The sequence below is a fragment of the Chironomus tepperi genome, unplaced genomic scaffold, assembly GCF_022539635.2.
Source record: "Chironomus tepperi strain 1889 unplaced genomic scaffold, CSIRO-AGI_Ctep_v1 contig_298, whole genome shotgun sequence".
Classification (NCBI taxonomy): Eukaryota; Metazoa; Arthropoda; class Insecta; order Diptera; family Chironomidae; genus Chironomus; species Chironomus tepperi.
In genome coordinates, this window is record NW_027226420.1 from 2,267,214 (window position 1) to 2,285,731 (window position 18,518).

Genomic DNA, 18,518 nt, shown 5'->3' on the forward strand with positions numbered 1-18,518 from the left:
GCAGGCAATAGCACCGTTACTGCATTCAGTCTATGACTTTATAGAGCTGAAAAATAAATATAAAAAAAAAACTTCACATAAATGGACTCAAATTTCCATGTCATTACATCGTTGTCGTTGTCGTCGTTGTCGAAGGAAAGAATTAAAGTTGTTGGAAAGGTTTTGAGGGTGCTGAGTGGACATGACGCAGCTAGACTTAAGTCACTAAGCTTAGCCAATAATTTCAAAAGTGAAAAATCCGAATTTCGGAAGTGAAGAATTCGAATTTCGAATGTAAAAAGTTCGAATTTCGAAACTGAAAGATTCTAATTTCGAATTTAAAAATTTGAATTTCGAAAGTTAACATTTCTAATTTCGAAAATGAAAAATTTGAATTTCGAGAGCTGAAATTGAAATTTTCGAATTTCGAAAATTCAGCCAAAGGCAAACTGCTCATCAATCCACATTTCCCTATCAAATTAAAGCTTAAATAAGCCAAAGAGACACAAAGATTTGCCATAATAATAATCACAATTCCTTTCATTAAGCACACACAGAAAGACCCACCGCTGCATCTATTTTTACTACCCGATCGCGTTCAATATGTCATTTTTTCTCTTAAATGTGTCTCTCTTTTTCCCTCGATTATTTTTTTTTATGCATTCCTTTTTGCTATTACATCTTTTGAGTTTAATATTACAGTAACTTGTAGGTATAAATTAAAACCATTCTTGTTCATACTTCATGTTACAATTTTTTTTTTCTTCTATTATTTTTAACTCTTTCATATTATAATAAAAACAAAGTTTGTCAGCACACATTATGTAGTATGTTATTATTTCACTGCTGTTCCAACAACTTTGTATGATCAACAATATCTTTGATGTAGAAATAGGGATGGGTAGTTAGTGGTCATTTTTGGATTTGTTTGTGGAATCTGGAGATTCTTGATCTGAGATTGAGGAATGTCATTAAATTTCACAGACATTGAGCATGATTGGATAAAAAAGACTGTGAAGACAATTTTGAATTGATTGTGATTGACATTACAAAAATTTGAAATTGATTTTCGAAAATTCTAAAGTGATTTTCGAAAAATTCAAAACATTATTTCGAAAGAATAGAACCATGATGATTAAATGAGAAATCTTAAATTGATTGAAATTTACTTTCAAATTCGAAAATTTGGAAATTGAATTTCGAAAATTTTGAAATTGAATTTCGAAAATTCGAAATTGAATTTCGAAAAATCCAAAACTTATTTTCGAAAGATTAGAACTAAAATTCTGAATGATTGATGAATCGAAATCGAGTTTCGAAAAATTCGAAATTGAATTTCGACAGTTTGAAATCGAATTTCGAAAAATTCAAAACTTATTCTCGAAAGATTAGAACTAAAATTCAAAAGTAGGGTTAAAATTCACTTTTCAAAAATTCGAAAATAGCATCAAAAATCGAAATCGAAAATTCGATTTCGAAAATTAAAAATTCGAAATTTCAATTCTAAAACTCAATTCTAAATTTCCTATTGGTCACCTTAACAAAATTCCATAAAAATACTCACACCTTGCTGTTTTTACTACACTATAATATTTTTAATTTCTCAAATGAATAATGGGAGTTTAAACTGAAGATTAGAGGCGGCGAACATTGAAACAAAATAGCTTTACAAAAAAGTAGACACACACAAAAAGTTAATTATTACAATCTACCTTTTGTAGATTATTAACTAACCTTACTTACCAGCCCATCTAGCGGTTTGTCTTTTCTAGATAAAAAAAATATACATGTATGCTGATGTATGTATGGCAAAAAGAAATCAGATGAAGTCATTTCTCAAAAAATTTACTTTTGTTGAGAATGTAATTGGAACTTTCGGGATTGATTTATCAAAAAATTGAAAGATTTGACAGCTAATTAATTGATTTGTAGTTAGCATGTTGTTAAGGAAGAAGAAGGATTCCGACTTGCAGTTCGGCAGGGAATTACTGACAAAAGCGTGATTTTTTGCATCGTAACGATGAATTTGCGATCATGTCAAAAGGTAATTTTATGGAAATTAGGGCATAGAAAGGTGGGAAGGAATTGTTCTTTGAATTTGATTAGGCTTAGGTTAAAGTTCATGATTATCATGAATGCTATCTAAAATGATCCAATTCATCCTATGCTGCAAAGTTCAACAGAGTACAATAGTCAGGTTAAATCCATTAAAGCTCCTCAAAAATCAATTTACAGCTCAAAAATGATCGACACAATTCGAATACACAAAACTCGTTTAAATATCTCAACATTTATGAAATTAAACCATTAATTTTCACAACTCTCGCGTGATGACAACAAGTTCATGATGGATCTGCAAATATTTTTATGATTAATGAGGAACAGCATTTTTTTGTTGAGTTGCAGGTAGCGAAAACATTTCAGACATTTCATTTCCAAATTTGATTTTAATACTCCGGTTTTTATTGGGAGTTGTGAAATTTTTTTATGGACGGACAGTGAAAATTTTTATCAAGGATAAGGCACTTAGGGTTTTGGTGTTTGGTATTGAAAGGAATAAGAAGGAAACCTTCTGTTGAATAGAATGCTGACTTCTAAGAAAGTAAACTTGGTTGAATCTATATCATGACATTTTGGTCATATCTATCATATGAGCTGAAGTTGCTCGGTGGCGCAGTGGCTTTGTGCTTTGGTAGACAGTCAAATTGTTGCGATAACGATCCAACGGTCATGGGTTCGAAACTCGGCAGGAGAAGTTTTCTATTTTTCATTCTTTCGATTTGTATGTGTTAGAAATGAAGCTCCTCATTCCTTCCGTTGTAGGCTTTAGACATTATGATATAGATATTGAGGAATATCCAATATTATTGAATATGATTTGTCAATATTCTACGAATTTTCTAATATCTGGACACTGTTGATTGTACACAAAATCATTCAAATTCTAGCTTTTTTTCAAATGATGTTGAAGGATTGGTTCTAATCCCATGATAAATTGTAGGATTCAGTTGTTGACCTTCCCAAAAACTTCTTCAAATACCCGAATTTTGTATGCAGTCGAGTCGACTCTAGTCGATTTTTCCATACAAAATTCAAGTCGACTTTGAGTTCTGGTTTTTAAGACTTAACTAATCATCAATTCAGTTTCCAGTCAGGTCATTGCTACGACATCTCCAAAAATACCCAAATATTCCAGAATGCCTTTTTAACAACTCGAAAAAATTGTCATTCAACCATAACTAATCCGCGAATAAAAATTCCCAAAACCCCATAAATTTCTCAAAAAATACAATCATTCGATATGTTTAAGAACTAAATACTCTAAATGAATCCATTTAACTGCATACTAAACAATAAATTGTGCAAGAAGAGAAAACCGGCATGAAACGGTGAGAGACAGAGAGAAAAGTGCTAAACATAAATTTTGAAAAAAAATAAAGTCCATTCAAAGTGAAATGTACAGTTCACATATATACTTTTTTTGCTTTGCTTGCCTTATTTATAAAATAAAGTTTCAACCACATTTTATTGTAAGTAGACATAAAAATATTTATTGCACGGCAATGTCAAAATATCATATTTAAATGCTTATAAATATCCGCAAATGTCTTTTTTGTTTGCATTTATTTTTTTATTTTTTCAAATATTTATTTATTTTTCTTCCATTCTTATTACATTTTCATGAGGGAAATGAAATTTCTATATCCATACATTCTCTATTTTGGCAAGGAGAAAAATAAATAAATAGAAAAACTTTGTATTTGAGAAAAGAATGAAATCAGCAAAAGTTGATGACATTTTGACCTCCATAAAGCCATTACCAATGCATGCAACATCTTTTCTCTAAAATGTTCTTATGAAAAAGGTCATAAATTAATGAGAGAAGGTAAAAAACAAAAAAAGATCCAGGAAGTTCTCACTGCTGACAACTTAAAATATATTTTTAGCAAGTATTTTCAGTGTGAATGCATTTAAAATTCTCATATTGTTCTAAGTAACCTTTGTAATTTGTAAATTTGATGATAGCTTAAAGGAAACTGAACTTCAAGTGCTTAAACTTTTACAGATCATGCTTGCCACTTTTTTACATCGAAATTATCTTGAAACTCAATCAAATTATCATAAAAGTCATCATTTATTTGAAAAATTAAACTCGAAGTGAGCAAAACCACGTGTTTTTGAATCTAAAATCTAAAAAGCCGTTAAAACGTAATTCCACTTAAAATCATCAAAATTATTCAAAATTCAATCTTTCTAACTTTTAATTCGTAATTTTTCACAATACTTTCATCCAAGTATACACAAATAAATATGCACCAAATACAGCATATGAAGATTTCTGCCGAAAGTTTCTCTCCTTGAACCTTAAATGTGCAAAGCATTCAACCGTGATTTTCTGGTACTGTCTTTACATGGCAACTGCCGATACATTTGCTAATTGCAGAACATGCATTCTTTGGCATGTGGCATAAATAAAAGAAATTGTAAATAAACAATTGTATACACACAAAAAAACATCATCATGGGAGTGAAATTCATGTTTTGGTAATTTGGATGAGAATTTTGTTATTCATAAGAATTATAAGGTTTGAATAAAGTTAGAAGAAGGAAATGAAAGTAAGTTGAACCTTCAAATGAATCATTTCACTCACAACATGTTTTTAATTGAAGTTTGTTTGTCTTATTTGATTACATGCTGGTGATATATCTGATAATATCGATGAAAACAAGCTGGGAAACATAAAATGAAACTTGAGAATGAATGGGAGTTGAGAGTGATTTAAGGAGTTAGTTGAAGAATGTAACTGAAGTTTGTAGATTCTGAGATGTCTGCGAGATTATGTCAAGCATTTAAATTTTGATTTCAGAACACCCAAATTCAGGCAATTTACCTAAAATTTATCAGTTAAAATTCTAACGTATTTAAAAAATTCAAATTTGAAAAACACGTGTTTTTTTCTCACTTCGAGTTTTATTTTCAGTTTAATTATGTCTAACATCGGCTTTTCGCGCATGAATTAAACTTTATTCAATGCAAAAAAGTGGCAAGCATATGCTGCAATAACTACTTTAAGTCTAGTCTTGTGCATATTCATTAATTAATTCAATAAATTTTGTTAATCCTAAATGTTACTACTCATTTGCTAATTGGCTGATCAACCAGTCAAACTGACTAATGAATTGAAGCATGCAGCATGCTGGAATACACAAAAGTATCTGAAAAACATGACCAATAAATATTTCAATGCAGCACCTATTCAAAACCAATGAATTCCAATTTAATTAACAGCATTCCTCAACGTCCATAAAATTCAATCACATTTCAATTAAAACATGTAACAATTTCTTATCTATGTACGACTACATGCATCCAATAACCAATTACATCCTCCCGAGAGAGTGCTGAGAAAATCTATTTAAATGAAAAATAAAGATCATCGGGAAGAAAATCAATCAAAATAGATTAATATCATCGCGATATTGTTTCAAATTACACAAAAAAAAAACCCGATCGACCTTAATGTGCTGCTTTCAATTCCAATTCCGTGATTGCCTTTAGGTGACCATTAAATGTCATAGTGATAAATGTTGATCATTAGTTTTACATTAGGTATTGCTGATCTTTATTCTTTTTATTTATACATACTTTTTAGCATAAACTGTGTGTAATTGAAATGATAAAAAAAATACAGTATACTGAGCATGTAGAGATTTATACGATGCTGTTTAAAAAGACACACACAGGAAAGGAGAAGAAGGAAAAACTTATTCACCGCAGGACTTAATTTAATTCACTTAATAACTCTTCGGTGGCTCATTAAAAACAAGGCAGCATGGCTTGTTGTTATTATTATCGATTGTGAAGTGCAATCAATTGACTGACTGTTTGTTCATTCAGTAATTGAAAATATTGTAACTGAGTGAATTTGTGTGAAATTAGGTTGAGTTAGTTTGGTGGGGGAGTTTATTAGAACTTTGGAATTTGAATAATGTAAAATCAATTCTGGGATCACCGATGGGTTCGATTCTCGATAAGGTGATTAGTCTCTTGATTGAATCTTATACACTGATTACTTATTAATTACTTTTGTTGAAATTGTACTAAGTTGATTCTAGTCGACTTGACTAAAATTCAGTCAGCTTGTTACGAAATATTTGAAGTCAACTTGATTCTAAATTGTGCAAGTGAATTTGAATCTACATTATCCATTTCAATTTGATTCTCCTTGGTTTAAGTCAACTTGATTCTGTTTTGTCCAAGGCAACTGGATGCTGCTTTGTTCATGCCAACTTGATGTTACTTGTTCAAGCCAACTTGATGATGCTTTGTTCAAGTCTACTTGATTCTAATTTATTCTATTCAACTTGATTCTTATTTTTAAAAATCAAATGGATTTTTTTGTTCAAGTTGACTTGATTTTACTTTGTTCAAGACAACTTGAATCTAATTTATTCAAATCAACTTGACTCAAATTTATTAAAGTTGATTTAAATCAAATTTAAGTCAACTTGACATGATTTAATTAAAGTCAACTTGACTTGATTTGATTAAAGTCATCTTGACTTGATTTGATTAAAGTAAACTAGACTTGATTTAATTAAAGTCAACTTGACTTGGTTTGATTAAAATCATTTTGAATCTAATTTGTTGTAGTTGACTTGATTCAAATTTGTTGAAGTCATTCTAAGACAATTTTGTTGGGGTTGACTGTAGTCAACTCGTTTTTAATGAGTTGATTTTGTTGAAATCGACTGGATTTTAGTCAAACTTGACTCGATCCTGGACTCAACTTAGTTGAGATCAGATTCCCTCAACTTGATTTAATTTCTCATGACTTGACTCATCATTTTTAAAATCGACTGAATCAAACTTCAACCTAAGTAATCTTCAATCACTGCTACATATATTGTCATAAGTACCTCCAAAAAAAGCAGTTATTGACTCTTCTTCAATAACAAGTTCTTCACCTTATCAAATTAATTTAATTTGGTCCAATCCCTTCATTCACAACGCAGTAAATTCTCTTTCAAAAGAAAAAAAGCAAAATCAGAGAGAATCACTGCGCGCGATCAGCTCCTCGTGAGCAAACAAAAGCAGAAAAAGAGAAAAAGTTGCTCAGTTTTACATTTAATGTGCAAAGAAATTGTTTCATGATCGGTCGATCAGTCTGCGCTTAGCGCTCGTAAATAACACATTGTAATGATCGAAAAATATTCTTGACCGTAGTTCACGTGCATCGAAAATATAGAAGCGGATTAGAAAGAATAAAAAATAAAAAAATGTAAGAAAAATTAGAAAAAGTGAAATTTGGAAGTAGAAAAAAAAATTGATGAATGAGATTAGAGATGAATTTGATTTTGGCACGTGCTAAAAAAACAAATAAAAGAAAAAAAAATCAAAATTGGAAGTAAAAAAAAAAGAATAAAAAAATATTTATTTAAATTTATCGCTTGTAGATATCATAAATTCTTAGCATGATTTTGAATTATATCGTGTGCCTATTTTAAATATTATTATTATAGTAAAAAAGGAATTTGTGTTGTGTCTGAGCAGCCATTTCTATCCATAGTGAATAAAACACACAATAAATTGCGTGTAGTGTACAATCAGCAAATATTTTATAAAAAATTTATTTTTTGTATTTTTTTTGCTGCAGAATAAAAAACGAAGGTGATTTAATGGATTGAAGCTAAAATAAAAGAAGGAATAAAATAGTGAGAGATAAAACAGCGAATAAAAAACGACAGGTATGCAACATTAAACATAAATATTTACATTTTTACAGCGGAATTTCATGCAAAAAAATGATTTGTATGCGAAAAATAATTTTCATGTTCTTTCACTTCACTTTTATTACTATCATTATTTTTACCTTAGTGCTTCTCGCAAAGCACACAATACTTAAGGTTTTATTCAAATAAATTTTCAATCTTTCATCTCGATTTCGATTGCTTTGTTGCAGTTATTTTTTTTTGCGTGTGGGACTTGATGTTTTGTAGACATTTTGTTTTGTTTATTTGTTGGGCTTGGTCAGCTCCAAATTTTATTTTGAGAATCTTTTATTGTGTTGAGTGGGAAGCTTTGTTGAGCTACTTTTTTATTACTTATTTTCAAAAAAGTTGTGTTTTTCGATTTTTTTACGAGGGTCTTAATTTAAATTTCTTAGAATTTTCAAATTTGAATTTCTTAAAATTTTTAGATTTAAATTTCATAAAATTTTCAAATTTAAATTCATTAAAATTTTCAAATTTAAATTTCTTAAAAGTTTCGAATTTAAAACTCTTAAAATTTTCCAAATTTGAATTTTTTAAAATTTTCAAATTTAAGTAAATATTCAAATTAATATTTCTTAAAAGATTTTGATATTTGAATTTCGTAAAATTTTCAAATTTAAGTTTCTTAAAATATTCAAACTAAAATTTCTTAAAAGATTTTGAAATTTAATTTTCAAATTTAAATTTCATTAAATTTTCAAATATTTATTTATTAAAAAATTTTTAAATTCAAATTTCTTAAAAGTTTCAGATTTTCCAAATTTAAATTTCTTAAAATTTTCAATTTTAAACTTCTTTAAAATTTTTAAGTTTAAATTTCTTAAAATTTTCAAATTTAAATTTGGTTGAATTTTCAAATTCAAATGTTTTTAAAGAATTTTAAAATTAAATTTCTTAAGAACTTCTTAAATTTTTCAAATCTAAATGTTTTCATATTTTTCAAATTTAAATTTCATGCAATTTTAAATTTAAATTTCTTTTTTAATTTTTTTCCTCAAATTTTCAAAACCCAAATTTCTTAAAAATTGTCAAATTTCTTTTACACCTTATACACTTAGTCACTTCCTAGAAGAGACTTCAAACTCAAATATCATTCTTTCTTCCGATGAGAATTAGTGAGAGAAATTTTCACTTCTGCAAAAGAAACAAAAAAAGAAATTATTTTTAAAAATTAATTCTATCTCATTTTTGTGTGAAATCCGAGAGAATTAGAAATGAAAAACATGTCTTTGAAGCTCCTTACGTCCATTTCTTTCATTTCAAATTGTAATTGCGAAAAAAATCTTGCAAAAAGTAATGAAAGATGAGCAAAACGATGAGATTTTAGTGCGAATGGATTGAATTAATGATGTTTTTAATTTTTATGAATAGATTCGAGCATAAAGTTTAATTAAAATCGCAATAAATTCTTTAAATTAACTGTTGAGCATTCCGCAAACTTATAAAAATTCCCAAAAATCTCACAATAGACTTTCTGTCGTGGTGATTTTAACTGCTGAATATAACAATAAACCGATCATTATCATCGATTTTAATTTGCAAGCATTAAATTTTCAAATTTATCTTTATTTAATGGACCGAATTTCTTCTTGTGGACTTAAAGTTTCGAATTTATTTGTTGTGTACATCAGATGAAATTTTGTTGTGATACTTATGGACATTTAATGACTTTGTGAATGGAGTGACCGGAAATATCTGTAATTTGGTGGACTTTATGAAATTTTTTGTACAAAAAAAAAAGTGCATTGGTGAAGCAAGTTTTTCATAATTACATAGATACAGTAACTGAAGGATTCGAACCTTGATTTTGATTAAAGACTTTTGCAATTTAATGTGTTGGTTTGAATTGAAAAGAAATTATATTTAAAGGTCCAAGCTGTTTTCAATTCTAAATGGACAATCAACCGTTAGAATTAGTCATCAGCTAGACATTAAGTTTAATTCCAGAGAATTTGTACAAGTTTTGTGATACAGTCAGCAACAGAGTCAGATGGAAGGCCTTTTGTAGCAACCTAGGTTCCAAGTCGGAGCATGGTTCCAGTAAGTAAGTAAGACATTAAGTCGCATTTAACTTACTTTAAGTATCCTTCCTTGGCGAAGGCGCACGAGGGTCCAATGTCGCATTTAGAGATCGTCGGAAGCTAGATCTACCTTAAAGTAAATTCTGCTAGTTTTTAGTTCCCAGCACTTTTGCATCGTTGCTCACACAGTAATCTCATGAGCTCCTCGGTATGTCTCGAAATCTCTTTCCGTCCAGAAAGTCATTAGTAGTTAATTTAAATATTGAGACTTCATCTGGCCTTTAACTGGTTACACTGAATTTTGCCTACTAAGAAATGTAGTCACTAGGGTGGTGCTTCATTTTGGTGTTTATGCCAGGATCTGAAAGTGCCTAGAAAATTTCATTAAACTGATTTAATGAACGAATTTAGCCCTTACAAATGCTAAAATTCCCTTAAAAATCCCCATCAAAAATTCCACCCATGTACTTCACATTTCTCATTTTCGTGCCTCAATATTTCTTTTATTTTCTATAAATATTGTCGCACATTTTTCCAAACTGTTATTGTTAACAACAAGCACAGCATACGCATGAAAAAGTAATTCAAAAGAAACTAGAAACACGCATAATAAGCAGCAACATCAGCAAAAAGTTTGTAAAGAAAACAAAAAAACCACAAAAAAATGAAAAATGACAAGAAATTTTTGTAGATTTTCATAAAGTTTATTCATCTATGGCACGGTGGAGGTTGTAGACTGAATTTGAGATCAAATGTGTCTGATGAGAATATACAAACATATGGTAATTGTTGAGTCAGTCGTCATGTAATGTGATCTACTACTTGAACAATAAATTGACTGTTGAGTATGTGACGAGCAGCAACAAAGTTATAATTGTTTGATGCTCATCGCATTGCTCGATCGATCGATGATAACGAAATGGTTAAAGTAGACATTCCGCTATTTTATTTTATTGCCATCGGCACATTATCAATATGATTAATAAAATTATGTCGTTAAACGATCATTTAATCATTTGTCAATTGTCACAATCTATCCATGTCTTTTTTCTCTACCACTATTGCATATAAATTGTATTCGATTATCACCTTTATAGTAGCTATTGTAAAATGCCTACGCGCATTTGTTATGTCTTTCTTTTCTCTATGGCATTAATCTCACCTTAATAATTCAATTCACATTTTCTTCCGATTTATCTCTATCTTATCTTTCGTCGTTTAGCCTATACTTGCCGGACTGACTGCTTTATGTTTCTTATTTTTCTTGACTTTGTTAAACGCATTTTCCTAGAATGAAATGACAGAATTGTTGGGATTTTATCAGTTTGTCTGGGTATCTTGCTGATGTTTGGTTCTGGTCTTCAGTTTTTAAGTGGTTGAGTCAATCAGAATGATCAGTTTTGTCACTTAAATCAGTTCTGTCAATTTAGTTAGTCTTGTCAGTTTTGTCAGTTTAGCCGGCCCTGTCAGTCCTAACAGCTTTATCAGTTTTGTCAATCCGGTCAGTCCTGTAAGTTAGGCCAGTTCTGCCTCTTTTGTCAATTCTGTCACTTTTGTCAGTTCTTTAAGCCCCGTCAGTCTTGTAAGTCTCGTCACTTTTGTCACTCCTGTCAATTCTGCAAGACCCGTCAGTTCTGTCGGCCCCGTTAGATCCATCAGTTTCATAAGTCTTTTAATTCTTAGTCCATCAGTATCGTCATTTCCGTCTTTTCTGACAGCTCCGACAGTCCTTAGTCCATCTACTACAACATTTATTACAGTTCAGTCTGTTCAGATAGCTCTTAATCGATCAGTTTCGTCAAATTCGCCAGTTTGAATTGTCCTTAAGTCTGAGTAATCAAATCTGCTCTATCTTTGCAAATAAAATGCGTTCCTGTCCACTGGCCACGTGCCACACCTTCCATACTAGACTCTTTTTTTGTTGCTCTCGAGCTTTAACGGCTGAAATAAATAAAATATTGTAAAAAGTAAATCGTGCGTGGGTGCGATGCCTAATAGAAACTTCATGTCAACTATTAGCATCAAAGTAACATTAAGCGCACACTTTTTTCACTATCTTTTGTTGCTCTTTCTTCTTATTTTCTTCTTGATACTTCTTGTTGTATGCTGACAATGCTAATGCTTTTTGATGTTTTGTCAACATGAATTGTGTCTATTTAAGTAATGAAATAAATGAAATTTGACATGATTTGATGTTGCGTAATTTATTAATTTTAGGTATTAAAATTGTGTCAGATTATGAAATATAGCAATAGAAATATTTTGTCAGCTTTTTATTGGCAATAAAAGAAATCAAGACGATTAAAATGGGTCACATGTTTTAGATATGTTTTAGAGACCGCACGCTAATGTCTATAAATTTGCGCAATATTTTTTTGCATAGTTTTAAGTGCTTTTTGCATTGTGTAAGGAATTATCGGAATTGATTTGAATCAGTTTTGATGGACTTTTTGTGTGTGGGAAATTCAACGAAAATTTAAATTGAGTTTAGAATAATAATTTTGTGAATTATTCCTGGTATTGAGGTTCAAGTCATTGTGATTATCAGCAATATCTTCAACTTAATGGCTTCACTATCTTCATTGCTGCTATGCATAAAATACAATTTTCTATGGTTGTGGCATGCTTCAATGTACCCGTAGCTATTCTTAAAGAATATCCAGCTATGCATTATTTATTGCGGCTTTACAGCCAACTTTTCATTACATTGTAATGAGTTTGTGAATGCCTTAAGCATTCTGTAGATCCAGTAAGGAATTTAATCCTTAATAATTCAACTTCAAGTAGCTACAGCCATAAAAATAAAACAAATCTCATAAAAACCAACAAACTTAATGAGCCTCATACTAGTAATCAGTGGTCAACGTCATTTCCATTGTTAATTTTTAAAGTTGTAGATGGAATTTAACTCATAAATGTCATGCAATGCGATTATATTCATGCATTTACACCTGTAATGATGACAAATAAAGGGCTGTAAAATTTTATTGGTAACTCAACAGTGGCATTGGAAGAGATCATCATAATAAATGATAATGGGAGACATAATGACTATAGGGAGTTGATTGGGAGTGATGTTTTAAGGAAGATGGGGTTGTTGGAAGGTGTATGCTAGGGTTCGGGAAGGATTAACTGATAATCTACAGTTATTAACGAGTAGATAAGTGTAGATTTCCGAACTTTAGTATATGCTTGTTTGTTTGTTGTACAATTGGAAGTTTAGTGCCTTAATAGAGTAGTTGGCAAGGTATTTAACTCAGATTCAGTTTGGTCAACTCAAAGGTTGTCGGTTCGAATCCTACCATTCCAAAATTTGTGTTTTTTCAAAGGTTTAGTGCAGTTGTGGACAACCTATGGGTCGCGGCGCATAGGAAATGCCATGAACCGCATGTCACGACATGCTATAGACTGTATGGATTGCGGCTTTTCCACCAAAGTGTGCCGCGGACAAAATAAGGTTGCCTTTCACTGGTTTAGTTACTTCGAGTGCTAAATGCATGAGATTCAAGAAGAATTTTGGATTCTAGGTTAGGTATCGGGTCAATAACTTGAATTGCTGTATAAAAATCCAAAAAGCCCGCTTTAATCTAAACAGACCAGCTCATCAAGTAGTAGTTCTACTCCAGACCCCTTTCAAAAACAGCAAAACATCACTTCCAACTTGACCCACCATAAAACAACATCAAAGAAAAGGAGATTTAAGTCATAAAATGAAATGACCTCAAATGAATTCAAGTAAAATTATGTAAATCCACGACAAAGAGTGCCAATAATATCAGGAATGTATTCTCTAATAGCCATAAAATTCAATAAATAAACTAACCTTGATTCTAATATCGATTTAAATGCTAGTAGATGTCAATAAAAGAGACACAAAATATACTTAATGTATCGGATTCTTTTTTATTCGTAAAGAAGAAATAGAAAATGAAAATTTATGAGTGCGCAATGTACAGGCAGTCACAACTAATTCCTTTCAATAGCACTCAAAATAATAATAAGAATATTTATAAGAAGTAAGAGACAGAAAGAGAAAAAAATACAGAAGTGTAAAAAATTTCATATTTATGTCTACAGATGAGATGCTTACAATTTCTCACTCGCTTCTACTTAGACTGCGACTTTGTTGTGTACAATTTCATTTTACCTCAAAGGCATTTAAATAAATTTAGTTTTTAAATGAAAACTGCTATAAATATTTAACACTTTATGATGATCATGACTTAACAGCTTTTTATATTTTGCTGTGCCTTTCTTCACGCTTGCAGACTAAACAATTTCAAGTCAACCAAAGCTATTGTGTGAATGGTGATGGCAAAAAAAAAAAAAATTATGCGTTTATGATAATCATAGCCCGAACAGCATACATTGAAATGCTGTATAAACAGCAATAAAGGCTGATATTCAGATAGTACCAAGAGTAATCAATTGGCAGTGACTTCTAAGTTGCTATAATGTAGCTGCCATTACCTAAAGACTCCTAAGCGGCTACACATTAATGATACAGTCCGGCGACTTCTAAGTTATAATCAAGTGACTACCAAGTGACTTCTAACCAAATAGCTGTCACTGCCAAGTAGCTTCTTAGCGACTGCCAAATAACAGTCAAGCGACTTTTAAACGATTAACAAGTGACTACTAAGCAGATTTAAAGCAGGGAGCAAACGATTGCCAGTCGGCTTCTAAGCAGCTGCCAAGTCACTGTCTACCAGCTTCTACGAATTCAACAAGCGACCAACAATCGATGATTGAGTGTTGATCACTATTTAGTAGCTTAAAAGTGATTTCCTTGTCCAACCTGACTTATAAGAGATTTCCACTGCAAAGTGATTTCTAGACAGCTACAGAATTACTTTAACTGCCATGTGATCGCTGTTCAGTTCAATTTACCCTTTACCCAAACTCCTCACTTGCCTGCCGTATAGTCAACACTCCAAAATATACTGATCGGGCACAAAATAGAGAATTCTTTTCATTTTTGAGAAGCATAAAATGCAAATTGAATATTAAATAGATTATAACTTGTTTCCACTCTCTATTTGAGTGCTCTTGAGATTTGTATATTTTGAAATAAAAAAAAAATACTTATTGAGGATATATTATGCTTAAGTAGCTGTTAGGATGGCTTTATAATTGTGATGGATTTATTGATGGAATTATGATAAGTTTGAGAGTCGTTTGTGTATTTCAAAATATCGATTGATGGATTTGGTATGGTTGGCATTTGATGGAGTAGAGGGGGATTCTGGTGGAAGTTTAAGATTTGAGTCATATGTAGGCATTTATGCTGGTTCGAGAGTAAGACTTCTGTGGGAGAGTGGTTAGAAAATAAGTTAAAAACCTTTGAATCCTCGCGTTTGATACGAAGTGGGTTCGATTCCTATTACAATCCAAAATTTCAATCAAAATGAAGTAAATCAGATCATAGATTCATCTACCTGATTACAATAAGTACGAGAAAAACAGTCAAAAATTTCATGAGACATTAAGGTCTATATGATAATCTATGGCGTGTATATGCATGGCTTCTGTAGCCGAATTGTTAGACATCAGGCTAGAAACTTAAGATATCTCTCATTTATAAGGATATAGGTGTGATTCCCACTAAAGATCGATCACTTAAACACCTCATACTGAGTAACATTACTGACACAAGTCAAAACTACTTCCAAACCCAAAAAACATAACATTAACAACTGTAATTGATCATCATCAATATCCCCAAAAAAAAGTTTGACAAGACAGTTTACATTGACCCAGACAGACTTGTGAAAGCTTGGAACTCCCCAGAATAATCTCGCCAATTAAAGAAGCACTAAAAATAAGTTATCCATGATCAATGAAGACATCCAATGTTTTGACATGTTGTGAATTCAGCTAACAAAACAATAGGACATCGCCGTTATTGTCATTATTAAAAAGTCATAAAATTTACATCCAAATAAGCTGTAATTTTTGGATAGACACAATAATAAATTCGCAAATCATTTGACTTACTAAAAGATTGATTAAACAAGACAGAAACACTTAACATAAACACTTTCCAATTAAATATTCATTCACACAAAAAATACAGCACAAAAATTGTAAACTTCATGGAATCAGCATGAATTCAGTAATGTATCGTCATGACTGTATCTAGAAATAAACTCGTATAATAAACATTAAAAGCTATTTTTTTTTTTATTGAAATTGATTCATAATAAAAATAGTATAAAATTAAAAATGCGAATCTTTTATGCTCATTTTTATAGATATTTAATGGAAAATTTGTGTTTCTATTCGCAGCTTAATCTCATCCTCAGTCAATTCTTTTAATTAAATGAATAAGAAATAGTTTCAGAGTCTTTGTATTATTGATTAAGGGATTTAAGCGCATTTTTGCATTTGAAAATTAGATGAAAATTGTTTGAAAAATAACGGTTAATTTTTTTTTGAAAATTAACGGTCGATAAAAATTTGAAATTTGAAGGGGCTAAAAACACGTGAATTTTTTGTATGGAAAATTGAAAAATCAATAATTATAGCATTTAACTATGGTTCTAAGCTACCAAACCAATCGATAAGCCAGTAACTCGACAGTACTGAGCTAGTGCTTCAAACCAGAGCTCTCTACGATGTCTGGGGGCTGAGATCAGTCTGGCGGGGGTGAAGCGCGCCTGGCCAGCCAGACAGCCAAGCAGCCAGCCCCGGCCGGACAGACAGATAGCCGGTCAGCTAGACAACCAGCGAGTCTGACAGTCAGACAACCAGTCAGCCAGCGAGCTAAACAATCAGCCAGCCAGCTGTTCAAACTGAGGTTATGTGGTTGTTTTTCAAAAATGCGCTAAATATTGTTGAGCTATAAAATAATATAATAGAGATTACATATGCAGAAATGTGCATAATCTACTTATGAATGAAACTATTTTTATATTTTTATTTTCCATGCTTATTAAAAAGATAACAAAACAATTTTCCTCGCTAATCTTCATTCCACATTTCCTCCTCCTCACACTATTTTGACATCCATTTTATTATTCCCGTGCCTGCTCATTCCATTTTATTTTTGTGTGTTAAATGAATTTAAATTGCAATATTTACGGTGTGAATTGTGAATATAGCCAAGAATGAGTGCTAAAAAGAAAGTCTGCTCAACTGTTTGCCATTGGGGGCAGACAATCAAGTAAACGAACATGCATACAGACAGTTAGGCATGAAGTTTGCAACAAATAAAATGTAATATCAATAAAAATAAATTGAAATAAATGTGTGGTGTGTACAATTGATACAGTTGACCACAAATGGCAACAATTACAATAAAAAATAATAATAATGAGCAGCAGCAGCAGGCAGCATGCAAATAAGACAAGGCAGAAAGAAATGCTTTTTTCATAAAGTGGGGATAGAGAAGTTTTTCCTGGCTGATTATAGACAGTTGTAATTTTATTGGATGTTTTGTTGGATAAAATGTGTGTTTTGAGGGAATAGCAAGTTGGTTGACTATGTTTATGAGTTACAGACGAGGCTCTGCAAGTGTTAGCTTCTAAACTATCAACCAAGTTAGGTCTTAAATGATGCTTGGCTTCAACTAGATGATCATACTTAGTTTTCTTACATTTAGCGTTGCTTAGGAATCCATGGCAACATGTGGCGTCCATTTGGTAGTAAGTTGCTTAGAGATCCATGGTAACACGTGTTGCGGCCACTTGGTAGTGACATACTTTGAATAGTTACTTCCAAGAAGCTACAAAGTGACTTTCAAGTGACTATTATTGCTAAGAACGTGTTGCTTGATTCTAAATACACTGTCCGTTTAACTGCCTCATGGTTGTCACATTGAAGTACATGGAATAAGACGTTGCTTGATTCTGATTATTATGTCGGCTTGACTGCCACTTGGTTGCCACTTGGAAGTCGATTGGCTTTAGAAAACCATCCAAAAATGAGACTTTTAATAGAAGAAAAGGAGCCGAGGAGGTTGGTAATTAATACTTACTTACTTATAGGAAACATGCTTCGACTTGAAGCCTAGATTGCAACAAAATGATTTCTATCTGTCTCTATTGCTGGCCGAATCACTGAGCTTGTAACAATTCTCAGTTTTGACCTATTCCGTCCTATGTTGTTTATAAAAGTTGATCCAAACAACCATTGGGTCAACCCTCCTGGTCTTAATCATATTGTCCACTTGTCTACCTCATAAACGACATGTGCCTCTTGGGTTTGCAATTAGTCATCCATAACACGCACAAAAAAATTCTTAAAATTAATGGAAAAGTTCAGTAACATGAGTCACTAAACGTGTCGTAAAAAATATGAAAAGATCGTTTCATCCTCTCGCAAAAATTTCTCCCCAAAAATAATTCTCGCGAATGAACAAAATTTTTCATCAATTTAAGCACCGTCACCGAAAAAAAACAACATTTCCTCGCTGTTTATTTTTAAACAAATTTCATAGTTGAGGAAAATGTTGGAAACGAACGAGTAAAGAGCAAAAAACCTCTTTTTTTCTGCATTCTGCCGTACGCAATTTCTCTCAATGACAACCGACATCGCCTTGGATGTATTTCAGTGCCAAACAAATGAACTCAAAACTGCTACAATTTTTTCTTATTGGTCATCGTGGTGTGGTATATTTATGAAAAAATAATTCAATTATCTTTTACTCATTTCATTTCTGTTTCTGTTTCTTCATCGCTTCCTCTCGTCACTTGAATCTCATATTTTTTTTCGGCTCATTCCTTTATGATTCTTCTGCTT

At 31.4% G+C, this 18,518-nt stretch overlaps 1 protein-coding gene across 2 annotated transcripts in view; it reads left to right on the top strand.

The window, feature by feature from the left end:
- The first annotated feature begins 7,152 nt into the window (after nt 1-7,152).
- LOC139092231 (uncharacterized) overlaps nt 7,153-18,518 on the top strand; it is an 80,852-nt gene continuing 69,486 nt past the window's right edge. For both annotated transcript variants that reach the window (XM_070642556.1, XM_070642557.1), the window contains exons 1-2: nt 7,153-7,262; nt 7,638-7,728. The gene's annotated coding sequence lies outside the window, so the exon portion shown is untranslated. The remainder of the gene's footprint in view (nt 7,263-7,637; nt 7,729-18,518) is intronic.